At 40.4% G+C, this 13,205-nt stretch overlaps 1 pseudogene; it reads left to right on the top strand.

The window, feature by feature from the left end:
* The first annotated feature begins 1,108 nt into the window (after positions 1-1,108).
* On the top strand, positions 1,109-3,760 carry LOC125357784 (annotated as a pseudogene).
* Positions 3,761-13,205: the final 9,445 nt, after the last annotated feature.

Below are 13,205 nucleotides of genomic sequence, written 5' to 3'. Positions count from 1 at the left end.
TTAATAGTTGTTTTGTGTTTGTTTTGGTTTGGTTTGGCTTTTACTAGTAGCAGGATTTGAACTAAGGGCTGGCACCCCACACCTTTGTTTTTGGGTTCTCTCAGAGGCTGGGCTTCATTTCACTTAGCATCATCTTATGTGTTCATAAGGGCATAGCAATTGGGCTCTTGTGATCCTCTGCTATGACTAGCCTAAACCTGTGCTAATTATTCCCTATGAGGGAAACCATAGAGTCCATGTTTCTTTGGGTCTGGTTCACTTCACTTAGTATAATTTTTTTCCAAGTCCTTCCATTTCCTTATGAATGGGGCAATGTCATTCTTTCTGATAGAGGCATAGAATTCCATTGTGTATAAGTACCACATTTTCCTGATCCACTTATCTACTGAGGGGCATCTGGGTTGAGTCCATATTTTAGCAATGACATATTGTGCTGTGATGAACATAGTTGTACTGGTGGCTTTAGTGTGTGGTCTTGCTTGTAATCTTTTGGGTAGATGCCCAAAAGTGGGGCTGCTCTATGTTTAGCCTTCTGAGGAATCTCCATACTGCTTTCCAGAGTGGTTGAACAAGTTTACATTCCTACCGACAATGAAGTAGGGTTCCCTTTTGGCCACATCCCCTCCAGCATTTACTATCCACATTATGGAAACAAGTGTTATATCATTGTTGTTCTTATTTTCAACATTCCATGTGAAACCATACCCTGTTTTTTTCCTCTCATATTCCCTTTCTGTGGTTTTGCCCCCACTGTCACTGTATCTCATTTGAGTACCCTGGATTCTGTATATACGTGTATTAGAACTAGGGAAGGGGAAAGGAACACCAAAATCGAGAGACAAAGAATAAAAAGACAAATGGTTCCAAAACCAATACTTACAAAACCAACTGTACAACTGTAAACCAACTGTACAACTCATGGCGGGGAGGGAGAGGGGGAGAGGGAGGCAGGGGAAGAATGAGGGAGGAGGTAACAAGTTGAACAAGAAATGTACTCACTGCCTTACATATGAAACTGTAACCCCTCTGTACTTCACTTGGACAATAAAGGGGGAAAAAAGAGGCTGGATTGCAATCCTCCTATTTTCTATTTCCTACCATAGCCGGGATGACGACCCAGCTTCTTCCAGTGAGATGGCGATTTTTGCACAGAGCTTGCCTCAGAGGGTGATCGTTCCCATCTCAGGCTCCTGAGTTGTGGATCACAAGTGTGATTTTTAATTTTGTGAATCAATTTTGTTACAGATTAAAGAATAAAACATGTTTGTTTATGTTTCTTTTCCATTTTGTTATTTCTAAATGCCAGTTTTCAAAAGCTCGCAAGGACTTAGCTGTGAGAAAACTATGATTAAAAAAGAAGAGTTTACCAAACTATCTTGTCACTGACTGTTTTCCCAATACATTATAGAGGTGGGGAAGAATATGTGAAAAACATACTCTAACACAGAGAAAACTTGAACCTAATGAATGGCTATTAACACATATAGGCATGAGATCACTGGACAGTTCTTCTATCTCTCTTAAACTTTTCAATCCTCCGATTTCTCTACCTGAAAGCTGAGCTATATATAATACCTGCAAAGTCTCTCTTGCCCTGAGGGATGGCAAAAAGTCTGAGCATAGACAATGTCTGAGTTCTGTTTGCAGACATTTTCCCTGAGCAGAAATGTCCACTGATTTTGTCAGAATTGCCTTAGAGAGAGCCACATTGTTGACTAGACTTTCAGGAAGTTAACTGCAAGAGGACAGCCTCCAAATTTATTAAACCATGAAATTTCAAAACCTCTTGCAGAGAGAATAACCTACAATGGCGCATGCAAGAGGTAGGCTCACAGGGGCTGGGGATATAGCCTAGTGGCAAGAGTGCCTGCCTCGGATACACGAGGCCCTAGGTTCGATTCCCCAGCACCACATATACAGAAAACGGCCAGAAGCGGCGCTGTGGCTCAAGTGGCAGAGTGCTAGCCTTGAGCAGGAAGAAGCCAGGGACAGTGCTCAGGCCCTGAGTCCAAGCCCCAGGACTGGCAAAAAAAAAAAAAAAAAAGAGGTAGGCTCACAGAGCACTTTGCTTTGAGGACAGAGGTAAGAGGAAAGGTATACAGATTATATAGCTGGTGGGGTATTACTCAGCAAAGAACAAGGTCATGTCATGTGGGGAAAGAAAAGCATTACATGCTCTCAGAGAAACTATGTAATTTAAAGTTTGGACAGTGAAGGAAAGTGATTTATGGATAATAGCTATAAAACTTGTCTAAAGTTTATTAGGCTGGAGCTGCTATCACAGTGATAAAAAATGATGGGTTAGCCTTTATGAAGTCACTGATTTATCTTTTTAAAAAATGAGTAAATCTTTAAGCACAAGGCAATCTGCTCTTTCTTGGTCAACTATCAGTTACATTTTATTATGCCTGTACTGGACCTTGAACTCAGGGCCCGGGTGCTGTCCTTTAACTTTTCCACTCAAGATGGTGCTCTACCATTTGAGCCATACCTACACTTCTGGCTTATTGCTGCTTCATTTAGAGATAAGAGTCTCATGGGCTTTCTTGCCTGGGTTGGTTTTGAACCTTGATCCTCAGATCTCAGCCACTTGAGTAGCTAAGATTACAGGTATTATTATACCACATTGTATTATTATACCACACATGGAATACTGAGCCTTGACCTCGTGGAACAAAAATCTCTCCTGAGGGACAGAAAGAAACAAACATGATGTGGTTATCAGCATAATGGGAGCTAATCTAATCAGGTGCAGGCATGTTTTGCCATTCTATTTCCTCTCCCCTTAGAATACTGAAGTGGAAAGGGGAGTTTAGCTCACAGCCAAGGAGATGAGATCCAGGGAGTGGGGGATAACTGGTATGAGGTAGGAATGAAGGCAAGTGTGCCAGGATGGGTGAGCAGAGCCACAAAACGGCATTTGCTTCCCAGTCTCAAGCTGGCAGTGCACAAAGAACCTCACATATAGTGACACGTTCTTTTAGTTCTTCCTATAATCTTGTGAGAGAGACACTGTAATTATTATCATTCTAAAGAAAGAAGACATTGGCTCTCCTAGCACAGCCTTGGCTTCTCCGCGGCCTCTCAGACCAGAGCAGCCCTGGGGAAGACAAATAAGGAATTTGCATAAGTCACCCATGCAAACCGGTGCTGGAGGAGCCTTATGTGTGCACAGAGATACTCCTGAACCTAACCCAGATAGCCCACCTGGTGTCACACCAGAAAACTACAAGAGCATACAAGCAACTGTGCAAAGCTAGCCAGAGGGACGCAGCGCTGCAGCTGTGAGCGGGAGCCCCTCTCCGCTAAGAGCAAGCTTGCAGGAGCTTTACAAGTACCTCCAATGGGAGGCTATGCAATTGCGACATTTATACAATGTATAATGGAAAGCCAGTTGGGAAATACCACAACCGGGTCTGCACTGGCCCCCTTCCACGCTTTGTAACCCCGATAGCATACTGGATGCCTTCCAGAAAAAGCTTAGACTGAAGGTTGAGGAGACCATACCCAACAAACTTCACTCTCACAGAGGTGGGAGGTTTAGAGGCTTGTGTACATACACCAATGGTTCAAATAAAAGACAACTCCTACGAGGAGCTGACACCTAGAGCTACTGAAGCCATTACTGGTGACCTCAAAGCTGCAAGATCCAAAACCTGGGCCAGGGAGTGGACGTTTCCATTGTGAGCCAGCTGAACGTCTTCCCTCTTTGACTGCACCAACTAAAAGTCCTCCATCTGGTGTTCAAGCAGGCCTGTAATTTATATTCAACTATAAATATGTCACTGGAGAACTTAAAGATCCTACTTAAAAAAAAAAAAAAGATGTTGTGTTATGTAAAGATGAAGAAACTTGACTGGAGTCCCACAGCTGATTACAAGCAGAGCCAGGACTGAAGCCCTACACATCGGACCCTAAAGTCTTTACTTCAAGTGGCAAATTCTGCCGGGAATGAAAATATCCGGGGCTTGGTAGGGTATGGAATAAATGAAAGGTTGGAACAAACAAACTAGGGAGAACAAGCCTCGACGATTGGAGCCTTGGATGTCCTTTTCAGGAGTTTGTGTGAGCAATCCACAAAGACCAATGTTGCGAGTTGTGCTTCAGAAAGATTTCTCACATCGTTCTGTGAAAATGAAACACAAGCATGATCTCCCTGATATATGACTGTTAAGAAAGGGAGACGGAGAGACAGTAGAGACCAGGTCTGTGAAACCAAAAACTGCTTGTCAAATAGTATTCCCCACAAGATTGGGGCAGCGACCCAACAGTATGTAACTAAAACCAAACAACTACTCAACATAGAAAGGTCAAAAATTGACCTCTCAGGGGGATACAATAGCTCAAAAGCTATGTATGTACGTTCATATAAGACTATTGTCGACATACTGTCTACTGTAGACATTACATTTAAAGCCCTGGGTGAATTTTCTTGGGCTTGGCCACGTGGCTACTGTATATGTTCTTGATACATTGTATATTGTATATAGGGCTACCTGACCAAGAGAAGGGAAAGAAAAACAGGGCGTAAGATATCACAAGAAATGTACACACTGCCCTACTATGTAACTGTACCCTTTTTGCACAACACCTTGTCAAAAAAATTTGTGTTCAATTAATAAATAAATTTAAAAAAAAAGAAAATGGAACACAAGCCGAATAATAGAAGCAGAAGCTTAGAAATATCATGGGAAGTTTCTGCAATAATTAATGAGAAAATGAGGGCATGATCCAACCTCAAAAATAAGTGTAGCAGGAGAAGAAGCACCATAGTCAAGCCCTCTCATTGACCTTGTCTTCTTTCAAGATTGGCAAAGGTACTCAGTAGAAGAAACTCATACTACTTTTATAGTTGCATATTCAATTCTAGCGCTATTGTCATTTTGTTGGTGACACATAGAAGGATCAAACAAGACATTTTTCAGTACTGAAAATCACAAAACAAGTTTGGTAGTGCAGTGATTTCTTTTCTCTCATGAGAAATAGCTCAGATGTAATAATATTACTCAGTAATTGTTTTAGGGGCTGAATGAAATATGAGGAGCGCTTAACATGTGGATTGGCACGTTGGATAACTAGCTCTAGTTCAACTTGATAATAATTCTGTTATGGAGGTTTCGTCCATGGTTTGTTTCTCCACCTCAGACTCTTCCTAGGTTTGAGGTGGCTTGCTGGTTGCACAAGGGACTTACAACTGTAAGCTGGGCACTGGTGGCTCACGTCTATAATACTACCTACTCAGGAGTCTGAGATTGAGGATCGCGGTTCAAGGCCAGCCGGAGCAGGAAAGTCCATGAGACTCCTATCTCCAACTAACCACCAGAACACCAAAAGTGGAGCTGTGGCTCAAGTTGTAGAACACTAGCCTTGAGCAAGAGAGTTCAGGGACAGTGCCCAGGCTGAGTTCAAGCCCTGTGACCAACAAAAAAAGAGAAAGAACCTTACAGTCACCAGCACACGGTGTAGGCCTCCAAATTCTTCCAGTACCTTAGATGTTCCAGCAGACTCTCTTCCCAGACACAAAGACCCACGTGATTTCGAATGTGGCAGTTAAGAAATGCAAAACACTCTCCTAACTGAATAAACACAAGTGCTGCCCTTCCTACACGGATTGGCCAGATAAACACTCATCAATCAGGTAAACAGGAAGAAAAAAAGGGAAACAAAAGAGGAATCTGGAACAGCAATTTTATTTCAAAAAGAAAAGTAATTATAGTAATTTTGCAGCTATTCTGATCAGCAAGAGAAATAAGGTAAATCTCAGCGGTGAGTTTTAGAAGAAAGTCCAAATGATTGTTTTGTTTTGTTTTTTTAAATAAGTAAGTTTACATGTGAAAAGAGAAATGAGGGGAGATTCTCCCTAACCCCACTTCAAAATGGGATTTAATGAGTTACCTTCAAAGGGGTACCTACGGGACCCCCAAGGGAGTTTTGCAAGAATGATAATGAGATGTAACATACACAGGTACTGGGCAAAGCATTGGAAGAATAAATGCCTCATGTCAGTTCCATAAAGATAGTTACTCATCGGTAACAAGTTATCGGAATAACTTGTACCTGATAAACTGTGTTTTCCAGATTGCTCTCACTCTATAGAAAGGCCATCTGACCATTATAATTTAGTCACATTTGGGTATGAGAAAAAGCACCAAAACAAAGTCAATCATACTAGAAAATAATCTAAATTCAACTATCAGGTGGATTACTAATAAGAGAAAAATTATAAGTTTGAGTGAAAAATACAAAGCTGCATAAGTTTTCAAAAGATCAGCATAATTGCTTCTTGAATTATATATTGAATTCCTTACAAATGGCTCTGTATGGATTACATTTTCTCAATTATGGTTTTCTCCATAACTGACCTAGCCATTTATCTGAGTCTCCATTTCTTTCTTTTTTTTTTTTTTTTTTTGCCAGCCCTGGGCCTTGGACTCAGGGCCTGAGTACTGTCCCTGGCTTCTTTTTGCTCAAAGCTAGCACTCTGCCACTTGAGCCACAGCGCCACTTCTGGCCGTTTTCTGTATATGTGGTGCTGGGGAATCGAACCCAGGGCCTCATGTATACGAGGCAAGCTCTCTTGCCACTAGGCCATATCCCCAGCCCCTCCATTTCTTTCTTATACTCTGTTAGGATTCATTAGTGAATACACAATCTAACTTTAATATCTAATTCAGGTAATTATTTAAAATTTTAATATGATCTGCCATAAAATTAGATCAAGGTTACAGACAATCATGCAATAAGCAATAAAACAAGACACAAACAAGTTAATGTTGGATTATAATTAAGCTATTTAATTATACAGTTAAATATTCTAGATAATTCTCTTCAGCTTTGTGGGGCCAACATTTCTAAATAGACTGGTAAGCCCTGGAAACAAATTTGTACTAATTTGACCATAAAATTATGGCACACGCTATATTAATTTTGTAGAATTGCTTATCACCAAGCTTCTATTTGCATATGTGAAAACCCTTTCCTCTAAAAAAAAAATTACAAGTCTCAAATGGATTTTAAAACCTCTGATGAAATTGCATAACTGTTGAACTAATGCAAAAGCCATAGTGACAAGCAAAATTTATATAACCGAGCCAGCCCTGACTAAAGTCTGATGTTACCTGCACTAGGAAGGAAGGAAGCTTTTCGTGAACAATGTCTATACTCGGAGCAAGTTGCTCTCCAGCACTGTGTTTGAGACACACATATTCTGAGTCTAGTAAGATGTGTTCAGAAACATAAACTACTTCATGTCATAATCACTGAAGAAACTGGAGGAGCACAAAGTACGTGCAATCAGAGCTTGTGGCAGGAAAATGGAAAGATGATCTTTCCGTCTCTGCAGTGGGGAACAGACACAAGGAGGGTGCAAGGCAGTAGTTTTAAAATAAATGTCACTACCCTAAAGTCACTGTGAGCCATAGGGAGGAAACCTTTTACTTAGGCAAAGCATTCTGCACCCCTAGCTGGAGGAATGGGGGGAAAGAAGAATGTGTTCCCAATGAATGCTAACTCAGGGAGGGACGCAGCTGACATTTCTGCAGAATAGAAGGTGACACTGGAAATGTTAGCACGGCTCATTTCTCCCTCCTCAGATGTTCCTGTCTGCCCACACCTAAGTTTTCTGACATGTCTTCCCTAACTGTTCAATCTATCCTAGACCTCAAAACCAAGCCCAAGCACAGTGAATTTTCCTAAGACTGGCTTCTCTCTCTCTGCTAGTCAGATTTAGAGGCTAAGATGAACACCAAACATCCCTCCTGCACTTTCGTTCCTATGGGGAGATGGACTGTCTTTTCTCTTTGTGGTTAATCTGCTAATTTTTCTTCCAGTCATTTATTTTTCCTACAAACTGGAACCTGATGTTTTTCTCAAACTGCTGGGATAAACCAGTTGTCATTTCTCCTGAATAGCACATTTAAGAATAGGAATCTGCCTGATAATCCAAAGAACTATTTAAATAGTTTCTCATAGAAACATGACAGAGTGCTCTGGTATTGGCTATGAGAGCGATTCCCTGAAGAGCCTGATACCATCAACCCTTCCCCTGCTAGCTCCAAAACTGTGACTGAAGTGGCTGCCCATGTTTTTAGGGATGTCCACTACCCCAACTCCATAATACTCTCTCAGTGAAGAGTCTGCCTCCCCCGGCTCTATCTAAATACTAGGTACGAATCCTGAACCAGTTCCCGAGCCACAGTGCTTCTGTGAGCAGACCTTTATGTTTTGTTCCAAGCTAGTGAGGTTTGTGGGAACACTAAGTTGGAAATAGGTTTCAGGAAATCCTCAATGCCACATCAAATGTCACATTCAGTGTGTCGAATGGTCCAAGGACCATCTTTAAACATGGTATGAGAGTTCATCTAATTATCTTGGAAAATGCCATCTGCAGTTGCTATATGCAGAGTGCTGGAGAAAGATGAACGCTGTGTACTTAATCAAAAGTTCTAACAGGACTGAAGTTACCTGTGGAAAGTTGCCAAAGTGTTGTGGAGAAACTTTCAAACAGAATATATTATTTTGATTGGATATGGTTTTTTGAAAATAGCTACCTATTGAGAGTTAAATCACTAGTGAAGAAATGATTGCTTTGGAAAGAGTTTCTGGATTCTTTTTTTCTAGAACATATTGCAGAAGAAAGTAAAATATTTTACTAAGATAAATCCATTAGGCATGTGGTCAGTAAAGTCATCACATTGTTAAGTAAAATTGTGCAGCAAGGTGTTAGGATAGTTGTACTGTGTTCTACCTGAAGAAGCAATTGTGTATTAAGTGCTGTATACATGAATGTTTGAAGGGGTGGATTTTACTATTTTTAAATTACATTTTAGTGTGTTTAAGGAGTAAACAGTTTGTTAGAACAGTGCATCTTGATCAATGCCAAGCCTTTCATCGTTCTCACCCGCCCCACTTAGCCCCATTGCTTCCCTCAGATTTCTGGTTTCATAGGCCATGCATTGAACATTATGATTATGGCCTCCCCTTTCTATATATTCCTTTCCTGTTACATCCCCACACCGCCCCCACCCCCCCATCTCATGAATAACAGCTTCCTGCTATTCATTTTGTTGGAATGTTAGTTGTTAAAGAGTTACACTATTTGAATTCTCCTTTACGTATACCATACTAACATTTATACTTCTGTGTACAAGTGCATTGAGCCTGACTGTAGTTACTCATATGTTTATAAATTAGATCTAACTTACACATGTGAGAGAAAACATCTGTCCTTTGCCTCTTCTGGGCCTCACTTATTTCAATTAACATAATTTTCTCCAAGTCCATCCATTTCTTCATAAGGGATGTAATATTTTTCCTAATAGATGAGTACAATTCCATTATGTATATATACATACGCATACAATTTATGTCAGAGGCTTTCGTTCCCACTTGCCTTATATAATACTGATTTCTTTTTTTTCTTTTCTTTTCTTTTTTGCCAGTCCTAGAGCTCTTAGCTCGGGGTTTGAGCACTGTCCCTGGCTTCTTTTTGCTCAAGGCTAGCATTCTATCACTTGAGCCGCAGCGCCACTTCTGGTTTTTTCTATATATGTGGTGCTGGGGAATCAAACCCAGGGATTCATGTATACAAGGCAAGCACGCTACTACTAGGCCATATTCCCAGACCAATATAATACTAATTTCATCAGAAAAGATTTGTTTTGATTTTTAAACTAAGAAAATACTTTCAGTATACAAAGCAAGACCAGACATCCACAATATTAAAATACCCATTTCCTGTTAAAATAATCTGACAGAGGCAATAACACAGTCTAAGCTTTGTTAAATAAACATCAACGTTGTCTTCTTTAAAAACCACACTTTTGGACATGATAGTAGAAAATTTTCAATAGCATAAAAATGGAATTAGACGTCAAAAAACTAATATTTCATTTAATAGCTGGCCTGACTAACTGGTTGATTATTCTACTACTTAAAAATAATTAGTTTAAATGGGACACTAATTATGAGTAAAAATGAAAATTCCCTTTATCTTTTCCCTCGATTCATGTAGTCTAGGATTTACATAAACAATTCTGTGTGTGTATGTCAGTCTTAATCAAGACTGTCACAACATGCTCTAGGTAGTTAAAAGCCTCGGACACAAAATATGATTCACATTAAGGTAGAGCTAAGGAACTCACACAGCCCTAATAAATGATTTTAACCAAAATCTTGTGTCATTATTTGGAAGTGTGAAGAAAGTCCAGAGGCCAGAAAATTCACGTGCCCTTCTTGCCCTGCCTGAAGACAGGATTCCCGTTCTCTCTTCCACCCTGTAGAGCTGGGCTGATGACAGAACCTCTTCTCCTGGGACTGTGGAAACCAAATGCGGAAAACGAATGGCCACAGTGTTAAGACAGGGAGCGCTACAGAGGTGATTGGCTTTAGAGAACAGCAAAGCCCTCTGGGCTCACCTGGTTCCTTCACTGTGCAGCACAGGTACCCAAAGTGCCAAGATCTATATTTTTTGCATCTTTGTAAATCAAGTTTCTAAGTTTGTTGGCAGTACTAGGGTTTGAGCTGAGGACTTGGTGCTTGTTAGGTTGATGCTAGAGTCCTTGAACCATTGTTTCTAGAATAGCAACTCAGGGATAATTGATACTCAACACCCATTTACATAATTGACATCTTGAATAAATACTAGAGTATTTATTCAAAGGCCAGAGGTACTGACCATATCTTTATCAGCAAACATTCATAAATAGGTACATACATTAGATATGGATGCATACATTAGATATTAGATATGCTTTTATAGTCTGTGTGTGGATCAGAATCACATTATGATATGCCACTTGCCTTAATCATGAAATCCTCCTAAATAAGAAACAAAAGATCTTAATCAGTATACATTTGAGACCAATGCCAACATAACGTTGATCTAGAGCCTCTTCTCTTGTCATTGCTTTTATTATCTTCTCATCTCTTATTCTATACCCAAACCATTTCTGCCTATATTGTTCTAGTATATTTCCAACATTTGGTCCCTTTTCACTGTTGCAAAAATCTGTATCGTAAAAAAATATTTCAGCTTTGCAAACCTTCTCCAGTTAAAAAAAAAGTCACAGCGTCACTGCCTTTCCAGCTGACTTGTCAACAACCACTAGTGTGTGCTTCATGTTCTAGTGTGAGAGGCACCAGCGAACCTTGTGCCAGCTCACAGTGAGTATTCAGCCGGCACTCTCCTATTATCCTCCCACTACACACTGAGAAGTCCTTTCTTTACAAGTGTTGTTATTTTCACCTTAAACTCAGAAATCTTGCCAGGACTTCACTGTTTTTCTTATATAATTCTCTTATCACTTCCTATCAAGATAGAAAAGTAGAGAGATATGTAAAAAATTATATAGATTGATGCATATTGATACATATCCGATTCTCATCCACAGACTTCCCATTTATATAAAATATACTTATAATAAAAGAAAATAAACCTACAAGTGTTATCTCATTTAATTTGTGTATCAATATGCGTATATCCAAAGAATTCAGCAATGCTGTATAATTGAGATTATTTTAGGCCTGAAAATCATTACTTGAGCTGATTTTTTGAGGGCTACAAATGGTCTTCATGGGAGATAAGGCCTGATCTTTCAGTTTAGAATTAATTCTCTGCCTTGACAAATAGCAGATCACATTTTTTTAAATCACTGGAGCCTCTCGTAGTACAGTCTTTGTGCTGCGGATGGAAAGCGTAGAGTAGAGTGTGTCATGGAAAACTGCTGGATAAATGACTGAATAGAGCTGATATTTGTCAGAGGGCTCCAGGGATTTTCAGTGTCCAAGGGAGGAAATTGGTGCTACCAGCTTGGGCTTTGGAGTAAGAGAGATCAGGATTCCGTTTGTGGCTTTACAACTTACTAATCAAATGCAGATAACACTGTCCTAAAAGGTTATCGATGCTTCTATTACACAAGAAGAGCGTTTAGCATGAGCCCAGTAGCCTTGTGAATGAATGAACCCCCACTGATGTTTGGGGGGCTTGGTGTACAAGGAAAGGAGGCAGGCTCAGTGAAGTTGAGCAAGGTGGAAAGGAAACAGGTGGCCAGTTGTGTTTGCCTGGAATCTCAAAGAAGTTTCAAAGAAGTTTCCACTTGTGCTGCAAAATATCATGTGTAGATAGAGGTTGGCAAACTCCAGTTCATTTGTCAGTCCCGCGTACCCCACAAAATACCTTTAGATGAGATTAGAGGCAGCATCCTTCTTTGCCCCTTTGTCACTTACACCCTGCCCAGGACGTTTTTAATTGGGGGGTTTGGCAAATGATCCTGGATCAGCCACCACGTGGCTATCATTGGCCTTGCTGTCATTACCTGTGCTTAATTCCTCTTACATGCTTCATCTACCACTCAATATGCCTTTTGTTGCTGGTTGTTATCTCATTGCTTTTTTTTCTTTTTTCCCTTTTTTTTTTTTTTTTGGTACAAGATGGGAACATGATGTTTTCACTCATTGGTTAGCGCTCTACCAACTGATCCATGCCTTCAACCTCTTGATCTTCCTTTTTGAGGTACATATGTATTGGCTCAGACTATTTCCATGGCTTAGCTACCACCTGGTTGTCTCGGTTCTCGGGCTTGAACTCAGGGCCTGAGCGCTACCCTTAAACTTCTTTTGATCAAGGCTAGTGCTCTACCCCTTGAACCACACCTCCACTTCCTGATTTTTTGTGGTTAATTGGAGGTAAGAGTCTCAGAGACTTCCCTAAGTAGGCTGGCTTTGAACTACTATCCTTAGCCTTTTGAGTAGCTAGGATTACAGGTATGAGCCACCGGCACCCGGTCATACTGGCACTTTTAAGAACTATATTTTAATTATCTAATAGACTCATGTGACGTGACCAAAAACACTTCAACTCAGCTGGGTGCTGGCCACTCTCACTTCAATGCTCTAGCTACTTGGGAAACTGAGATTGAGAGAACCATAGTCCCAAAACAACCCCAAAGAAAACCTGCAAGATCCCATCTCAGCAGGAGAACCTGGGCATGGTGGCATGGTCTTCTCACCCAGCTACAGCGGAGGCATAAATAGGTGAATCATGGTGTAGGCATACTTCCAGGCAGGAAACAAGAATTTATCTCAAAGACTATAAGCATGAAAAAAGGGATGGAGGTACGAAAATGCTTGCCTGGAAAGTGTAAGTCTAATACATTTTTTAAAAAATTCAACCGAATCCATTCATTTAAGATGAGTTAACATCCAGT

The sequence above is a fragment of the Perognathus longimembris genome, chromosome 9 (genome assembly GCF_023159225.1).
Source record: "Perognathus longimembris pacificus isolate PPM17 chromosome 9, ASM2315922v1, whole genome shotgun sequence".
In the NCBI taxonomy this organism is placed as follows: domain Eukaryota; kingdom Metazoa; phylum Chordata; class Mammalia; order Rodentia; family Heteromyidae; genus Perognathus; species Perognathus longimembris.
This window is presented reverse-complemented; position numbering and strand designations above follow the sequence as displayed.